Source organism: Triticum urartu, chromosome 6A (assembly GCF_056163025.1).
Source record: "Triticum urartu cultivar PI428250 chromosome 6A, HENAU_Tu73, whole genome shotgun sequence".
In the NCBI taxonomy this organism is placed as follows: Eukaryota; Viridiplantae; Streptophyta; class Magnoliopsida; order Poales; family Poaceae; genus Triticum; species Triticum urartu.
The window spans coordinates 365,627,430-365,645,360 of NC_141878.1; the positions used below are offsets into that span (position 1 = coordinate 365,627,430).

At 55.4% G+C, this 17,931-nt stretch overlaps 1 pseudogene; it reads right to left on the minus strand.

Annotated features, from left to right (window-relative positions):
• Positions 1-2,559: 2,559 nt before the first annotated feature.
• On the minus strand, positions 2,560-3,990 carry LOC147965273 (uncharacterized; annotated as a pseudogene).
• Between the last annotated feature and the right edge of the window lie 13,941 nt (positions 3,991-17,931).

Sequence of the window (17,931 nt, forward strand, 5' to 3'; positions counted from 1 at the left end):
TAATTGCGATCACGATGAACAAGATGCATAGGATAGAACTTTTGATGAAATTCCAATTTCAATCGTTTGTAGTTCCAAGACTCCATATCAGCACATAGCCTATACCATGTTGATGCATCTCCCCTCAAAGATAAAAGGGAAGACCTTCTTCTTAACAACATCTCCGGGTACACCTGCAAGCTTAAATAATCCACAAACTTCATCCACATATATTAGATGCTCATCAGGTTGTTTTGTTCCATCTCCTAAAAAAGGATTAGCTAGCAGTTTTTCTACCATACCCAAAGGAATTTCAAAGCAAGCATTTTCATTTTCAGTAGGTTCAATAGGTTGAGGAGCAACTCTTTGCTCTACTGGTCGAGGTGAAGATACAACGAACAAGCCCCTCAGAGGATTACTTTCCATAGTAACAAGTGACAGTAAATTTCAGCACACTATATAAATTTTTCCTTACCAAATTCCACCTACCAAAGGCGCTTCACTCCCCGGCAAAAGCGCCAGAAAAGAGTCTTGATGACCCAAAAGTATAGGGGATCTATCGTAGTCCTTTCGATAAGTAAGAGTGTCGAACCCAACGAGGAGCAGAAGGAAATGATAAGCGGTTTCCAGCAAGGTATTCTCTGCAATTACTGAAATAAGTGGTAACAGATAGTTTTGTGATAAGATAATTTGTAATGAGCAACAAGTGAGTCCCGAGGACACATGGGAATATTGTCAAGCTAGTTTTCATCACGTTCATATGATTCGCGTTCGGTACTTTAATAATTTGGTATGTGGGTGGACCGGTGCTTGGGTGCTCCCCTTACTTGGACAAGCATCCCACTTATGATTAACCTCTATTGCAAGCATCTGCATATACAACAAAAGTATTAAGGTAAACCTAACCATAGCATGAAACATATGGATCCAAATCAGCCCCTTACGAAGCAACGCATAAACTAGGGTTTAAGCTTCTGTCACTCTAGCAACCCATCATCTACTTATTACTTCCCAATGCCTGCTTCTAGGCCCAAACAATGGTGAAGTGTCATGTAGTCGACGTTCACATAACACCACTAGAGGAGAGACAACATACATCTCATCAAACTATCGAACGAATACCAAATTCACATGACTACTAATAGCAAGACTTCTCCCATGTCCTCAGGAAGAAAAGTAACTACTCACAAAGCATAAACATGTTCATAATCAGAGGGGTATTAATGTGCATATAGGATCTGAACATATGATCTTCCACCAATTAAACCAACTAGCATCAACTACAAGGAGTAATTAACAGTACTAGCAACCTACTAGCACCAATCCCGGACTTGGAGACAAGAATTGGATACAAGAGATAAACTAGGGTTTTGAGATGAGATGGTGCTGATGAAGATATTGATGGAGATTGCCCTCTCCCGATGAGAGGAGCGTTGGTGATGACGATGGCGATGATTTCCCCCTCCGGGAGGGAAGTTTCCCCGGCAGAACTGCCTCGCCAGAACCCTAGATTGGTTCCGCCAAGGTTCCACCTCGTGGCGGCGGAGTTTCGTCCGAGAAGATGGCTTATGATTTTTTTCCCATCGAAAGAGTCCATATAGCAGAAGATGGTCACCGGAGGGCCACCAGGGGGCCCACGAGGTAGGGGGGCGCGCCCGGGGGGGTAGGGCGTGCCCCCCACCCTCGTGGGCAGGGTGTGGCCCCCCTGGTGAAGTTCTTGCGCTCAATGTTTTTTATATATTTGGAAAACATCATATGTGAAGTTTCAGGACTTTTGGAGCTGTGCAGAATAGGTCTCTAATATTTGCTCCTTTTCCAGCCCAGAATCCCAGCTGCCGGCATTCTCCCTCTTTATGTAAACCTTGTAAAATAAGAGAGAATAAGCATAAGTATTGTGACATAATGTGTAATAACAGCCCATAATGCAATATATATTGATATAAAAGCATGATGCAAAATGGACGTATCACAGGCCCATGTGACCTGGGAATAATGCAGCCCGAGGGGCGCTCCCAACTGAATGAACTTGGAAAATGTCACCGGGTTTTGTTGTCGAAGGAGCGTTGGGGTAGATGAAGGCGCGCGCTGAAGAAGTCGCTCTTCATGAGCCGCCAAGACCCTGAGCCTTGGGAGGCTCTAGGGGCTCAGGTGGCTCCCTAAGGACCGTCTCCATCTCCGCCAGGACCGCATGATGCCTGGCCTCCTGGGTTGCCAGGATGCTTCGTAGGTTGCACTCGAAGGCAGCTGCCACGCTCGGCAGGCCAAACGGCATGCGAACGTAGCTTTGAGGTGGAACCTCGCACCGACCAGCGTGCGATGGCTAGAAGCGCTCCTGAGATGCGGCCCTGTTGAGCCCTGGGATGTCGATGCATACGCACAGCTCGCCACCCTCGCCTGGATGGGGAGCTACACCAGGTGAGCTGCAATCGCCGCGTATTGCCCTTGCTTCCTGAAGCTCCTGGGTGGCCTTGATGATGAAATCTTGAGCGTCGGGCGCTCCTCGCCCGATGTCCTCCTGAGGGAAACGTGCCGTGAAGCACGCCTCCACGTGGTGCCCAAGCGCCTCCCTCATGATGTCGGCTAGTTCTGAGGCTCCCCATAAGAGATCCCTCTAGCCCTGCCCGAGGAGGGCGCTAGGCACGCCTTCCTATGCGAGGGAGGGAGGTGCCCCAGGTGCGGGCGCCGATCCTGATGTGGCACCACTAGAGGCGCCGCCCCCCTAAGGCCCTGTGCGGAGTAGTTGCTTCTTCTTCTTGGGGGTGGCCTCAGGAGGGTACTGTGTGCCCTCGCTGTCAAGGTCTTCGATTGTTGTGGCTTGGAAGGCGCGCTCGAGGGAGCACACCGCATATCTTTCTTTGTAGGGGACTGTGATGATTCCGCCGCTTCCTGGCATCTTGAGGACGTTGTAGCCATGGTGGGTCACTGCCATGAATTTGGCTAGTGCTGGGTACCCGAGGAAGGCATTGTACGATAGACAGATGTGGGCGACGTCGAAGTCGATGAGCTTGGTGCGGTAGTTGTCGCGCTGATCGAAGGTGACAGGGAGATGAACTTGCCCTATCAGGGTGGTGGAGCTGTCAGTCACTCCTGAGAAGGGCTTGGTGGGCTGAAGCTGATCGTATGGCACTTGGAGGCTGTTGAATGTCTCGACGGACAGGACGTTAAGCCCTGCGCCGCCGTCGATGAGGGACTTGGTGACTTGGACATTGCTGATGACGGGTGAACAGAGCATTGGGAGGACGCCGGCGGTCGCCACACACTTGAGCTTGTCCGCCGAGCTGAAGGTGATGGCATACTTAGACCACCTGAGCGGGCACATGGCCTCGAGCCTGGGAAGGGCTGCATTCACCTCGCGAGAGAACTGCTTGAAGATGCGCTGGGAAGCCAAGGCCTGAGCACCGCTCAAGATGCAAGTGATGGCACGTGGCTCCTGGAAGCCCCCAGCCCCCTCATCCTGATGGTGGTCGTCGTTCCTTCTTGGTGGTGACGGCAGCGGAGGGAGCCAAGATTTCCCTAAGGATGGTCCTCGCGAGGCTGGTCACGCCAGGCGCCCTCACGAGAATGCTCCTGCCAATGGTCCTCACGAAGCCGGTCGCGCCACTCCTGGCGGGGGCCGCGGTCGTCCCAGCATCCTCCACCTCGTCCTCCTCCTCTGTCGTAGCCCCAGTCGTTGTGCTCGGGGCATCGACCGAAGTGTCCTTCTCGGATGGCCCTGAGCTCTTGACAATCGTTGGTGTTGTGGCTATGTACGTTGTGGAAGGCGCAATATGGACGACTGCTCTTGGACGACTCAGGGTGGTCCCGGCCGTGCTTCGTGTCCGGCTCCGCTGCGAGCACGGCCACTCCCTTGCGCTTCACGTCCTTGGCCTTGGCTCTCTTCTCCTCTGGGTCGGCAGCAGGGAGCTCGAGGAGGGAGAGATGCCCCTCCTCAGCTCTTGCAAACTTGGTTGCTATGCTAAACAGCTCCAGAGTTGTGCATAGCTCCTCGTGGATGGTGAGCTCCTCCTTCATCTTGATGTCGCAGATGCCATTGGAAAATGCTGAGATGATTGCCTCGTCCGTCACCTTGGGGATCTTGAGACGAACATTGTTGAAGTGCTGGAAGTACTTCTGCAGGGTCTCTCCCGGCTGTTGATTGATGCGGCACAGGTCACCCGTGGTCGGAAGGCCGTCGCGAGTGCCTTGGAAGTCAACAATGAAGCGGTTGCACATCTCACCCCAGGAGGAGGTTAATCCCGCTGGCAGGTTCAGGAGCCATGAGCGGGTGCCATCCTTGAGAGCCATGGGAAATCAGTTCACCATGACCTTTTTGTCGCCGTTGGCCACCTCGATGCTCAGCTCATAGATCTATAGGAACTCCGCGGGGTCGGGGGTGCCGTCGTAGCGCGGAGGCAGATCCGGCTTGAACTTGCCTGGCCAAACAATGTTGTGCAGCTCGGGAGCAAAGGCGTGGTAGCCTGCGGTGGCCAACGGGGCCTTCTGCAGGGGCGGAGCCTGCCCTTGATGTCCGCGCGCCGCCGCCGCAGGCGGCACGCGCTCTTGTCGTGGTGGTGCCGGGAGCGCTGGTGCGTTTTCTTGGGTCCAGGGAACCTCTTGGCAGCTTCCTTCTTCATGCGCGGGCACACGGCATGACGGATCACGCCGCAGGACCATGCGTCTTGGGGCGAGGACACCGTCTTGACACGGAGGGGGCGGTGGCACTCCGTGAGCTGCGCGTCTTGGCGCAAGGGCATCGTCTTGATGTGGAGGCGGTGGAGACGCTCCGTGAGCTACGTCGCCCGCGGCCGGAGCTGGGAGAGGCAGCGAGAGTGATGGTGCAGGAGAGCCCCCAGCGGTGCTGACGAGCTCGACGATGTGGTCTAACCAGTCCTCGTATAGGTCGTCGACCGGGTGGTAGCATAGGAGCTCGCGTGCCATCAGCAGCGTAGCCTGCGCGTCTGTGGGTGCGCGATGAGCATGAGACGATGAGCCCGCCGGAGTCAGCGACAGGGTGGTGGTGCGGCCGTCCCGCCGCACGAAGGGGTGCAGTGATGATGCTTGCTGCTGGGCCGGTAGCGGCGTTGGCGGTAGGAGATGGAGAATGACAAGGAGGCCCGCCGACAGGGGCTGTCTAAGCGACACGGGCGGCGAAGGCGGCCCGACGCTCGGTGCGGCCTCGACGCGTGTCTGACATGGACGCGGTGGAGCAGTGGAACATGGATGCATGGAAGGGAAGCTTCAGCGCACCCCTACCTGGTGCGCCAAATGTCGGATTTCAGGTTCCGGCAAAACCCTTGAGGTTCGAACACTAGGGTGCCCACGAAGATCTCTCCTCCCCCTTGGACTCTCCCTCGCTACGATCTCAAGGCTCAGCGCGTCGAGCTCGCAGAACAAAGGGACACAAGATTTATACTGGTTCGGGCCACCAATGTGGTGTAGTATCCTACTACAGTGTGGTGTGGTGGATTGCCTTTTGGGTTGAGGATGAACAGTTACAAGGGAAGAACAGCCTCCTGAGGAGAGGTTCTCTTGTTCTTGGTGAGTTTGTGTGGATGAGGACGATCTGAATGGCCTCGCATCCGTCCGTCCGTTTGTTCGTTGCCTCCTACTATGGTGGCTAGCCCTATTTACAGAGGCCCTGGTCCTCTTCCCAAATGTTGGCGGGAAGGGATGCCACAAGGGCCAAATTTGAAGGGAGACATCTAGTACAAGTTATCCTGACTAAAGGTGGTCTTCGCCTGCCAAAGGCTCTGGTGGTGATGCCGTCCTGGGCTCCATGGTGACCTCCGTCCTGCTGTCCTGCTGGTCTTGGTCTCATTGCCTGATGCCTCGGGACTTCTTGCCTGCGCTTGTCCCTTTAGCACCAAAGACGAAACGAGGACACTGCACGCACTGGCGCCCGCCTAGTGCGCGCGTAGCCTTGGTCGTCATGGCTTCCGTCATAGGAACCTCGCGAGGTGCCCTTCCCTTGATCTCTCTGCCCCTCGCGAGCTAGCCTGGTGAGGCCGCCCCCGAGGAGGTCTTGCGTCGTCCACCTCGTGAGGCTCGGTGATACGTCTCCAACGTATCTAAAATTTTTGATTGCTCCATGCTATATTATCTACTATTTTGGACTATATTGGGCTTTATTTTCCACTTTTATATTATTTTTGGGACTAACCTATTAACCGGAGGCCCATCCCAGAATTGCTGTTTTTTTGCCTATTTCAGTGTTTCAGAATATCAAACGGAGTCCAAACGGAATAAAATCATCGGGAACGTGATTTTCTCACCGAACGTGATCAAGGAGACTTGGACCCTACTCCAGGGAGTCAAAGAGGAGGTCACGAGGGTGGGGGGCGCCCCCCCTAGGGAGCGCCCCTACCTCGTGGGCCCCTCGGTGCTCCACCGACGTACTCCTTCCTCCTATATATACCTACGTACCCCAAACGACCAGAATAGGAGCCAAAAACCTAATTCCACCGCCGCAACTTTCTGTATCCACGAGATCCCATCTTGGGGCCTGTTCCGGAGCTCTGCCGGAAGAGGGCCATCATCACGGAGGGCTTCTACATCATCCTAGCCCCTCCGATGAAGTGTGAGTAGTTTACCTCAGACCTTCGGGTCCATAGTTAGTAGCTAGATGGCTTCTTCTCTCTCTTTAAATCTCAATACAATGTTCTCCCCCTCTCTTGTGGAGATCTATTCGATGTAATCTTCTTTTTGCGGTGTGTTTGTTGAGATCGATGAATTGTGGGTTTATGATCAAGTCTATCTATGAATAATATTTGAATCTTCTCTGAATTCTTTTATGTATGATTGGTTATCTTTGCAAGTCTCTTCGAATTATCCATTTGGTTTGGCCAACTAGATTGGTAGTTCTTGCCATGGGAGAAGTGCTTAGCTTTGGGTTCGATCTTACGGTGTCCTTACCCAGTGACAGAAGGGCATCAAGGCACGTATTGTACCGTTGCCATCGAGGATAACAAGATGGGGTTTATTTCATATTGCATGAATTTATCTCTCTACATCATGTCATCTTGCTTAAGGCGTTACTCTATTTTTAACTTAATACTCTAGATGCATGCTGGATAGCGGTTGATGAGTGGAGTAATAGTAGTAGATGCAGAATTCTCATAACTATGCTCAATTCTGTCAATTGATCAACAGTAATTTCTTCACCCACCGTAGAATACTTATGCTCTTGAGAGAAGCCACTAGTGAAACCTATGGCCCCCAGGTCTATTCTCATCATATCAATCTCCATTACTTTAATCTTGCTTTGCTTTTTTACTTTGCCTTTACTTTTTACTTTTTACTTTGCATCTTTATACCAAAAATATTATATCTATCAGATCTCACTCTCGTAAGTGACCGTGAAGGGATTGACAACCCCTAATCGCGTTGGTTGCGAGTAGATATCGTTTTGTGCATGTACGAGGGACTTGAGCGTGGCCTCCTACTGGATTGATACCTTGGTTCTCAAAAACTGAGGGAAATACTTAAGCTACTCTGTTGCATCATCCCTTCCTCTTCGGGGAAAACCAACGCAAGCTCAAGACATAGCACTCGGCCCCTCGTGAGGGTCTTGAGTGTTTGCTGGTAAAGATGGGCCATACGGGGCCGCTGGCGGAGCCACGCCGTGGGCCGCAGGTAGGTAAGTCTGGGAACCCCAATTCCCAGGACGCCGACAAATTCCAGTTAATCCGTTTCCCAGTAGAGCTTTAACTTTCGCTATGGTGGGTGCAAGTTTCCTATGTTCAGTGGCTAAAAGATTTCCCGAAAGATCATGTTTCGGGTCAAGACGTTCAGCGCGATAACCCGGCAATGGATTCTCGTCAGCCGGAGAAGTATCTTTGCAGCAAAACCATATCTAATTCCAATCTTTTGGGTAACTCGGCAGGAAGGCATAAGGGAAGATGGCGTCTCTTTTGCGTTGAATCGAAATTCCACCAAGTTCCAAGCTAGGGCCATTCGTGAACTCATTCTGGCGGTTCAAATAAAAGTATTCTCTGAAAAGCTCAACACTAGGCTCCACTTGAAGGTATACTTCGCATAAGACTTGAAAGTTGCAGATATTTGACACGGAGTTGGGTCCAATGTCTTGAGGATGGAGCTGGAAGAAGTGCAGGACATCTCGGAAAAAATTGGAGCCGGGTGGTGAGAATCCACAGTTCATATGATCAGTGAATACAACGACATCGCCCTCCTTCGGTTGAGGTCTTTCTTCGCCCGGTTCAGGGGCACGGTAGTGCATGACATTCTTTTCTGGCAAATATCCGATTTTGACGAAATCTTTAAGCATGCCCTCAGTGACAATGGAGGGAACCCAGTCGCATGCATAGAATGTCTTTGGCGGCATTGCGAAGAGAGAAAGCCTAAAGAAAGGGAAATTTTGGCCAGTTCAAATCGGATTGGTGAAATCACAGATTAACAATTACAACATATATATTTAGAATGGCGGCTTAAGTGAGGACTAATGATATATGGGTAATTATAAGCCAGGCATGTAAGCCCCCATGACACGTACTGGTATTCAGGATCTGACAAGAGCAAAATTTTACTAAGTGTTGGGACAAACAGGTTTCCCAGATTGAGGCTATAAGATTGGATCTGCAAACCTAAGGTGGCGGCAGTAGAAGAGTGGGGGTGTTCAGATGAGATCTATTGCAAGAAAGATATGGTCTGATATCAAAAATAAGTGCTAAAACTGTTACCGTGTAAGGTTTATGTGGTTTTTCGGATCTAAGCCATGAATCTAAGTAAGAAGAAAGAAGGGCAGTGACGAACATCGATGAACACTGAAACCCTAATGAAAGATCAATGGCAAGGAAAGGGAAGACTTACTGATGCTGATGAGACAGCAGAGAGGCGCCGCGGTGTTCTGGTCCGTTCAGGGTGATGCAGCGGCCAGAGTTGATGAGGAAGACGAAGGTCGATGACGGCGGAGCTCGGGTGCACTGGGACGTCGTGAGGAGGAAGAAGAAGGAGAGAAGGCAAAGGGGGAGAATGAGAAGTGAGCTCGTGGCCCTATTTATAAGGCCGGAAGGATAAGTGGCATGCACGGGAATCAAGGACACCGAAAAGTGGATATGTGACGGTGTGAGCACCTCGATTTTCGGAAAGGTCAGTTAAGAAAAAGATTTATTTGGGCCATGCGTCATATTAATTACAGGTGACGTCACGGCGGGTTACCGTAATTTCCGGAGATGACGTCATGGCGGGTTACAACATGGCACATGAAGATGAAGAAGGATTTTTTTCTAAATGTTGAAGATTTACATGAACAAGTTCAAATCAACCTGGGGCCTAATGTTGGGGATATGACTATCAGATATGACCCGCCCAGGAGGGGCCGGGTCATCCATTATGGTGGTTCATCTAAATGAAGCCCAAGAATATACTAAGGATGGCGGTTCATAGATAGGTTTGTTAAAAGGCCCAAGTCTGGGGGCGGCATAAGGCCCGTCAGTGTAAACCACTATGTATATGTAAACTTGTATTGTAAGTCATGTAAGATAAGTCACCGAGCCAGACACGTTTGTATGAGCCGGCTGGGACTTTGTAGGCCGCAGTGTCGGATTTCGGGTTCCGGCAGACCCTTGAGGTTCGAACACTGGGGTGCGCGCGGAGATTTCGCCTCCTACCTACCTGCACCCCTCCGCCGTGCTAGGATCAAAGTTATGGGAAGAACAACGCAAGAGACACAGGGTTTATACTGGTTCGGGCCACCGTTGTGGTGTAATACCCTACTCCAGTGTGTGGTGTGGTGGATTGCCTCTTGGGCTGATGATGATGAACAATACAAGGAAGAACAGCCTCGCGAGGGTCTGTTCTTGGCAGGGGCGATGAACTGCCGGGAGGACTTCAGTCACCTTTCTCTCTCTCTCTCTCTCTTCATCCGACCGGCCGACCCCTTGCCATGTGGGTGGCTGGTCCTATTTATAGAGGCCCTGGTCCTCTTCCCAAATGTCGAGCGGGAAGGGAGCCAACAATGGCGGGCTAATTTGAAGGGGGACAACAAGTATCAGCTATCCTGACAAAAGTAGTCTTCGCCTGCGCAAAGCTCTGGTGATGACGCCGTCTTGGGCTCCACGGTGACCTCCGTCTCGTAGTCCTCCTGGTCTTGGTCTCGTTGCACCGAAATGGCAACCTTTGACTGATGCCTCGGTACTCCGCGGCTGTGCTTGCCCCCTTTGCACCAAAGAGGAAAGGAGGACGCTGCGCGGGCTGGCGCCCGCCTGGCGCCCTTGGTCGTCATGGCTTGCGTCACAGGCACCTCATGAGGTACCCCGCCTTGATCTCTCCGCCTCCTCGCGAGCCAGCCTGACGAGGCCGCGCCTGAGGAAGCTCTGTGTCGTCCGCCCTGCGAGGCTCGGCCCCTCGCAAGGGTCTTTAGTTTGTGTTTGTGAAGATGGGCCGTGCTGGGCCCCCCTTTGAGCCACGCCGCAGGCCGCAGGCAGGCAAGTCTGGGGACCCCCATTCCCAGAATGCCGACAGTAGCCCCCGGTCCCAAGGCGCGCCCGAACTTTGCCATGCAGGGAGGCGGAAGGGCAAGAGCGAAGCGCCGCGGGCCCTAACAGCTTGCGGCCTTAGGCGCCGCGTGGCAGTTGATTGGACGTGGGCGGCACTGTTCCCCACGCCCTCCTTGTTTTGCGCCTTGCTAGGCGGACCCGTAGTCGTACACAGCCGTTCCCCTTTCATCGCTCGAGCGCTTCCTGTCCTTCCTCCGCTCGAACCCTGGTTTCTGTTTTCAATTCAATCTCGAATCCTCCCCCCCTTTCCTATCGCCATGGCCCCGATGAAGAAGGGAAGAGGGAAGAATCCCGTGTCTCCGCCTCGCCCGCCGCCATTGGCGGCCCCCGCCGAGGGCTTGGGCAAGGTCAGCCTGGCTCTGGCCACCATCTCCAATGAATGCGGGAGGACGACGGCCTGGCCCGCGTCCCACTTCTCCATCGATAGGATAGCTACCGAGGTCCCATATTTTGCCGACGCCCTGTGGGCTGGTCTGGTTCCCCCCTTTTATGATTTCTTCAATGCCGTGCTCTCCCACTATTAGATCCACATGATGCATCTGAGTCCTGAATCCATCACCCTCCTTTCGGTCTTCGCCTTTGTTTGCGAAGCCATGGTGGGCATCGCTCCTTCGGTTGCCTTGCTGTGCCACTTCTTCTTGCTGCATCTTGTCGACCCTACCCAATGCTGGGCGTGCGTGAGCTTCGTTGCCGTGTCTGAGACTGTGGCCTCTCAGATTGACTTCAAGCTCCCCCTGCCCACGGTTGGGTTCCGCGAGCGGTGGCTGTATGTGGACGTAGGGGTGCCCAGCCCCCTGCTATCGGAGCCGGCCTCGCCTGCTATCCCCAATTCGAGTTGGGGCCAGGAGACGCTCGAGAGCCCCCGGCTCGTCTTCGTCTGGCGCCGCTTCGCGCTCTTGAGGTCGCTTGGCGTGACAGCGCCCAAGGTGGTGAAGGAGTTTCTGCTATGCCGCGTTGCTCCTCTTCAACGCCACTCTCGCCAGATGTGGGCCTTCCGTGGGCGTGAGGATCGTATGAGGCTCCAAGAAGAGGACCTAGCTCATGAGGTGCTGAAGACGGCGCTCTTGACCTTGGCGGCCGACCCCAACCCCGGCAGCGTCCGGCAGGGAGGGGCCTTGCTGTACCTCTGCCAGAGCAGGGTCGACTTCGTGAAGCAGATGCCCGTCTTTGATGAGTGGGGGCAGCGCCCTGCTGACCTCCAGGGACCTCACGAGAATCCAGTGGTGGTGACTGCCCTTCCAATCGGCCAAGGCGACTCTTCCTCAAGTGGCGAAGCAGGGAGGCACGAGGCGCCAGAGGCCGAGGGGGCTCCCGGCGTGGTGACGGCACCGGGCGAGGCTCATGAGGAAGCAGTTATCGGGGCCCGTACCGCTGAGGCTGAGGGTGACAAACAGCTGCCCTCTGCGCCTGCGACTGGGGCCCCTGAGGCTCCAGCTGCATCTCTTGGGGAGGCGATTGGCGGCGCACATCAGGCAGGCGCCCCTGACACTGATCGTCTTGACGCTCCATCTTCGTCGCAGGTCGATCCCTGCGCCCAACTCTTAGGCAGCTTCCGCGTGGACTTTGGGGCCCTCCGGAAGAGAAGGGAGGCCCTGGGCGACAGTTACCCTTGTCGCCTGCTGAAGCGCAGAAAGTACTTCGCCACTGATGAGTAAGCCTTCTCCTTTCCCTGCTCCTGATCCTTCTGTTGCTCTTACTGACCCTTGCTCCGCAGGCCCCTTCCAGGCGAGCATGCTGAGACGGCTGAGGAGCCGTCCCCTTTGGCTTCACCCCTCCACCGTCCTCGAGCGCTCCGAGCAGCGGAGCCCTTGTGGTGAAGGCGATCGAAGAGGCGAACCATCCCGAGGCGTATCGTGGCCCCGCGCACCTCGCGATCCTCCTTCGCGAGCCTTCTCGTGGCATAGCCAACCTGCCATGGGCTTCTCGCCTGGTCGTAGACTGCGATTGGCTGAGGCGCTTCCTGCGCTCTTCTCCTGAGGTCGGGCTGGCCCCAGGCCGGGCTTCTGACACGGCATGCCCGGCCGTCGCGAGGGTGCCAGCCCCCAGCCCCCAGCCCGGAGGGGGATTGCTGACTTGCAGCCCCCGGTGCTTGCTTGGGGCAGATGATGGTGTAGAAGACGTGCTTGAGCGCGCTCGGGAGCGTCGCGCTCTCCGCCAAGGATTCCTTTGAAGGGCGACTGACGCAGTGAGCCTGCTTGGTGAGGAGCTTGCTGATGAAGACGCACGCCTTGAGGCCGAGGGCCTGCGCCTGGCTGCAGAGAGGCGCGAGCTGGAGGGCGCCATCGCCCTTGCATGCCGTCAGCGCGACCTTGATGAAGCAGAGGCCAAGGCGTCATTGGTGGCCTCTCGGGAGGCCCGGTCTCGGGCTGCCGAGGAAGCTCAGGAGGCCGACCGGCGGCGAACGGCTGCGGAGGAGCGGGCTCGGGAGCTCTTGTCCTGGTGCCACTCGCTGGAGGAGCAGGTGGAGCTGCGCGAGGCAGCCCTCGCGTCGATGAAGGTGGCCTCTGGCGACTCAGCAGAGCTCCTGAAGCGTGAGGAGGCACTGACGTTGGAAGCCGCCGAACGTACCTGCGAGTACGAGCGTCTGGAGACGAGGGAGCGCCTGGTGACGCAGGCGGAGGACGATGTCGCTGCACAGGAAGCCCGTGTCCTGGAGGAGGTCGGACGTCGGGTGGCGATGGCGCATTTGAACCTCGAGCACGAGTTCGAGGAGAAGCTGGGGTTGATCCGGGCCGAAGCCGAAGGCAGGACTGCTGCCTTGAGGGCCAAGCTAGAGGAGGTGACGCGGCGGGCCGATGCTTCCCGGGCCGCCCTTGAGGTGGCGCAAGGTGAGCTAACCACCTCCCAGGCTGAGGTGCTCCTTCTTCGCCAGCGGGTGGAGGAGGCTGAGGCCGTCGCGTGCCAGAATGCGGACGAGATACGTCAGCGGCGGCTCCTGGAGCATGAGCACGGCCCCATGCTCACCACGCTCCGGGAGAGGGCCAACGCGGCCTTGGGCAACATCTGCGAGGAGACCGTTGGCGAGCCGCACGTGGTCAACTACGCGGGCAATCTTCAATTCTTCACTGACGTGGTGACGCAGCTGGAGGCGCGATCGATCAGGGCTGACAGGTTGGTGGAGGAGAGGAGCCGCGCTCTGCTCAGGCGCGCCTTTTCTCGCGTCTTCAGCCATCTCTAGAGCATGGAACCCCACTTCGATTTTGACGCCGCCATCGCCCCAGTCCCCCAGGCCGTCCGAGGTGAGCTGGCGCACTGGGTGGAAGACAATGTGGAGGCTCTTATCAGGGCCTTCGCCCCGGACAACGACGACACGATCGTGGCGGCTGACGAAGGCGGCGTGATGGGCGGTCCTGACGCCGCTGGTGGCAACGCGGGCAGCGATGGCGAGTTCAGCGACGCCAGCAACGGCCCCAGTGGTGCTCCTGAGGACGCATTGGGAGATTCATCCGACTGATTGTGCATCGTTCCTGCTTACCCTGCATGAATAGAACTCAGGTTTTGGCCTGATAGCTGTGAGAGCATTTTGGAGGGGGAGCCCCTCATGTAAAACTTGTGTTTATCGTATCAGTAGGAGCTACATTGCCCATGCGCCCGCGCCAAGTGGTTGGCTTAAGCGATGCGCTGGTCGGCTAGTTTACCTTTGTCCCGTGCTGGCCCTAGGGCAGCCCGCAGGAGGCTGTGGTGCCCTGAGTGTTTCCTGATTGAATCCGTTGGACCTGCAGTAAGACGCCCTCCTGAGAGTACGCGGCGGCGGCAGTCTGGGCTGCGCGCAAGCTAGGCCTGACCCGGCTCGCGAGGGGCTCACGAGGGGAGGCAGCTGAAGCGAAGTGGTAACCGAAACGCGATAAATTGCTCGAACGAGACTAAGCACCCCTTCCCCGAACACACGCAAATCTCAAATTCGAATCCAACTTGAATCCAGCGGGGGAAAGTGACAACCAAAGGGAAGAGCAATGAAAGCAAACAAAAGGCCGCGTCCGGCACCTAGTCTAGTCTTGGACGTCTTCTCACTAGCGCGGAGCTAAGTGCTGCCACTGGGCATGGGAGGGAGCCCCAGGGCCTGAGGTCGGCACCCCTGAGACTCCAGGGCGTGTACAGCCCCACTCATTATTACGTGAGAGTGTCACGGGGCGGCGAGCTTCACAGGCACAGGGCCTTCTTCACAGGTACTGGCCTTGCTTTATATCGCCAGATGAGGGCCCCGCCTTGCGCCACACTCTAGTGCCATCAGCAACGACCGGAAACCAGGACGCCGCCCGATGGGGTAGAGCGGTCGCCAGCGGTTCCCCCGACGACCACGGGTCCTCCGCCGGGGGCAGGCCCTGGGGCACCTCCCCAGCAGAGGGCCTACCTCCTGAGACCGCCTTGCTCCGAACGCCGCGGTGGTGATGTCGGATCCCTGCCCCTCTCGTGCAGGCCCCTGCGCCCTCCTCCCGAGGGGTAGGAGACTGTAGGAGCGGGGCAGTTGCTCGCTGTGGCAACCTGCACCTCCTGCGATCCATGGTTAGCATATAGCTGCCCCTGAAGAATTAGTGGTACCCGATACTCGTTGCCTCCAGCGTGGCCAGTGGGACCGTCCCGGGGCTCCTGGAAAGGCTCAGCTTCTAGTGCCTCGTCCCCCCAGCTTGGGCTGAGGAGCAAGCCTTGTCCGTTCTCATGAGGGTGTCCTTGGTCCATCATGAGGGGCACGTATTCCTCCGGCGCCGTCATTCAGGATGCCACGCCGTAATGCCCCGCGTGCCACGGGGTCCTGCCTGACGCGCCTACCGTGGGGTGGCAGGGCGGCCGCCCACTGAGGCCGCGGGTCGCATTGAGTCCTTCTTCCTCGCGGACTGGGGGTGGGGGTAGCGCCGCTGCTGGTCCGGCACTGACCGCTTCGTTGGTGTCGGAGTAGCTTTGGGGCCTGCGGGCGCGCGCAGATCCCCCGCGTGGGTCGCTGTCGGTGTCAAAACCGGCGGATCTCGGGTAGGGGGTCCCGAACTATGCGTCTAGGCCGGATGGTAACAGGAGACAGGGAACACTTTGTTTTACCCAGGTTCGGGCCCTCTCGATGGAGGTAATACCCTACTCCTGCTTGATTAATATTGATGATATGGGTAGTACAAGAGTAGATCTACCACGAGATCAAGGAGGCTAAACCCTAGAAGCTAGCCTATGGTATGATTGTTGTGTATGGAGTTGATTGCCTACGGACTACGACCCTTCGGTTTATATAGACACCGGATAGGGTTAGGTTTACATAAAGTCGGTTACAATGGTAGGAGACCTTGAATATCCGCATCGCCAAGCTTGCCTTCCACGCCAAGGAAAGTCCCATCCGCACACGGGATGAAGTCTTCAATCTTGTATCTTCATAGTCCTGGAGTCCGGCTGAAGGTATAGTCCGGCTACCCGAACACCCCCTAATCCAGGACTCCCTCAGTAGCCCCTGAACCAGGCTTCAATGACGACGAGTCCGGCGTGCAAATTGTCTTCGGCATTGCAAGGCGGGTTCCTCCTCCAAGTCCATCATAGAAGATTGTAAACACCAAGAGTAGTGTCCGGCTCTGCAAAATAAGTTTCCACATATTGCCATAGAGAGAATAATATTAACACAAATCAAATCTGCTGACGTATTCCGCAGTGTGTCATCACACTACAGCCAAGTTCTTCGCTGGAATTGTTTTCACTTTTCCACCTCAGCATGTTTTGCGAGGCGGTTTCCTTGGCACGTCTTGTCAAAGCAGAGATCGTGTGCCCCCCTTTTATGGGATTCTCATCAATACGGACATGGGTAACCCAATCGTGCCTGTTAGCATGTTTTCTCGATTAAAGGCGAGTCCCAAACGGTTACGGGGAGGGCTCCTGGTATTCAACCTCTTATAAAGAGACCAAGGTCTTACTCCTTTTTCCAATCTCAAACGAGTTCGCCCGTCGCCTCGAGTTCCAACACCCTAGGCTCCAGATTCCAGGCGCTTCGGACCTTCGACAATGTCCGGTTCCGACCGTCAAGGCCGATGGACGCTCTTCGTCACGGAGGAGGACGTGCTAAAGTTGAGAGAGGCTAAGTTCTTGACTGCCGAAATTCTGCATAGGTTGCCTGCTCAAAGGCAGGCTATTCCTGGTCCCCAGCCCAGTGAGAGCGTAGTGTTCATGTCTCACTTCCTTCGGGGGTTAGGCTTCCTGATGAATCCCTTCGTGAGGGGGTTGCTGTTTTATTACGGGCTGGAATTTCATGACTTAGCCCCGGAGTCCATCCTCCACATTTCCTCATTCATCGTTGTGTGAGAAGCGTTCCTCCGTGTTACTCCTCACTTCGGATTATGGCTCATGACTTTTGGAGTGGAGCCGAAGATGATCGAGGGACGGCACGCAGAGTGCGGAGGTGCTGTCATAAGTACGAATGCCGATGCTCCATGGCCCGAGGGCTCGTTTCAAGAGGAGCTCGGCTTGTGGCAACGAGAGTGGTTCTATATCACCGCTCCCAGGAGCGCCATGTGGGTGGCGCCTCCTGCCTTTCGCTCGGGTCCCCCACCACGGCTAGCTTCATGGGTCAACAAAGGATTAGATTGGGGGTTATCCAAAGACGTGCCCCTGTTGCAGGGCCGCATTAGGGATCTCTTGGTTGAGGTGACGCAGGTCATGCTGATTCGCCGAATATTGCCCGACAAACGTCACCCCCTTCGCCTGTGGGAGTTTAATCCAGAGGGACCGCGAGCTCTCCAGAACTTTATGGGCGCAATGCCCGCGGAGATGAATAGACTGTTCTTCGGATCACAAGAGATGTGTCCGGATTTAACCGAGGACGCAAGCCTAAGCTGCAATCGCCCGGATACTCAAGTAAGAAACCTTGTGCCCGGACCTTCTATCCGTATAATTGTCATAAATAGCCGTCCTTTTAAATAGGAGTTGATAGCGAAGGTGAAGCTGATCAGGTGTCCGGCTCCCCTCCCTGAAACCAGGACGGATCCCGTGCTGGTCAGGATGCTGGAGATAATGCCTTTGGAGGGGGAGGACAAGGAAGCTATGGCCTCCTCGAAGGAGGCTGCTCCGAAGGGAGGAACCGACAATTCCTCTCCTAAGGGGAAGAAGAGAGCTGCCTCTGATGACCCGGAAACCATGGCCTCGAAACGGGGGAGAAAATCCTCGTCAGAGGGTCCGACGCCGGGGAGTTCCTCGGCCGGACTACGCCCTCAAGGGGATCAGCCCTCCAGCGAGCCGTAAGTAGAGAGAGGTTTTCCTTTTGAGGGATGAGAGAAATCCTTGATTTATATCTGAGAAGATTAACCGAAATTTTACCTTGTAGCTCGGACCTCAGCCCTTCTCAGCAGAGCTCGTCTTCGGGGGATCTTCTTCCGAAGATGATGGAGAGTGGGATGCCTCCCCTTGCCGTACCGCCTAGCGAGGCGGGCGACCCTGAGGTGTCGTCGCGGAGGGTTCCTCTGAATCCGGCAGGGGCGGAAGATAGCTATGTGGGCCC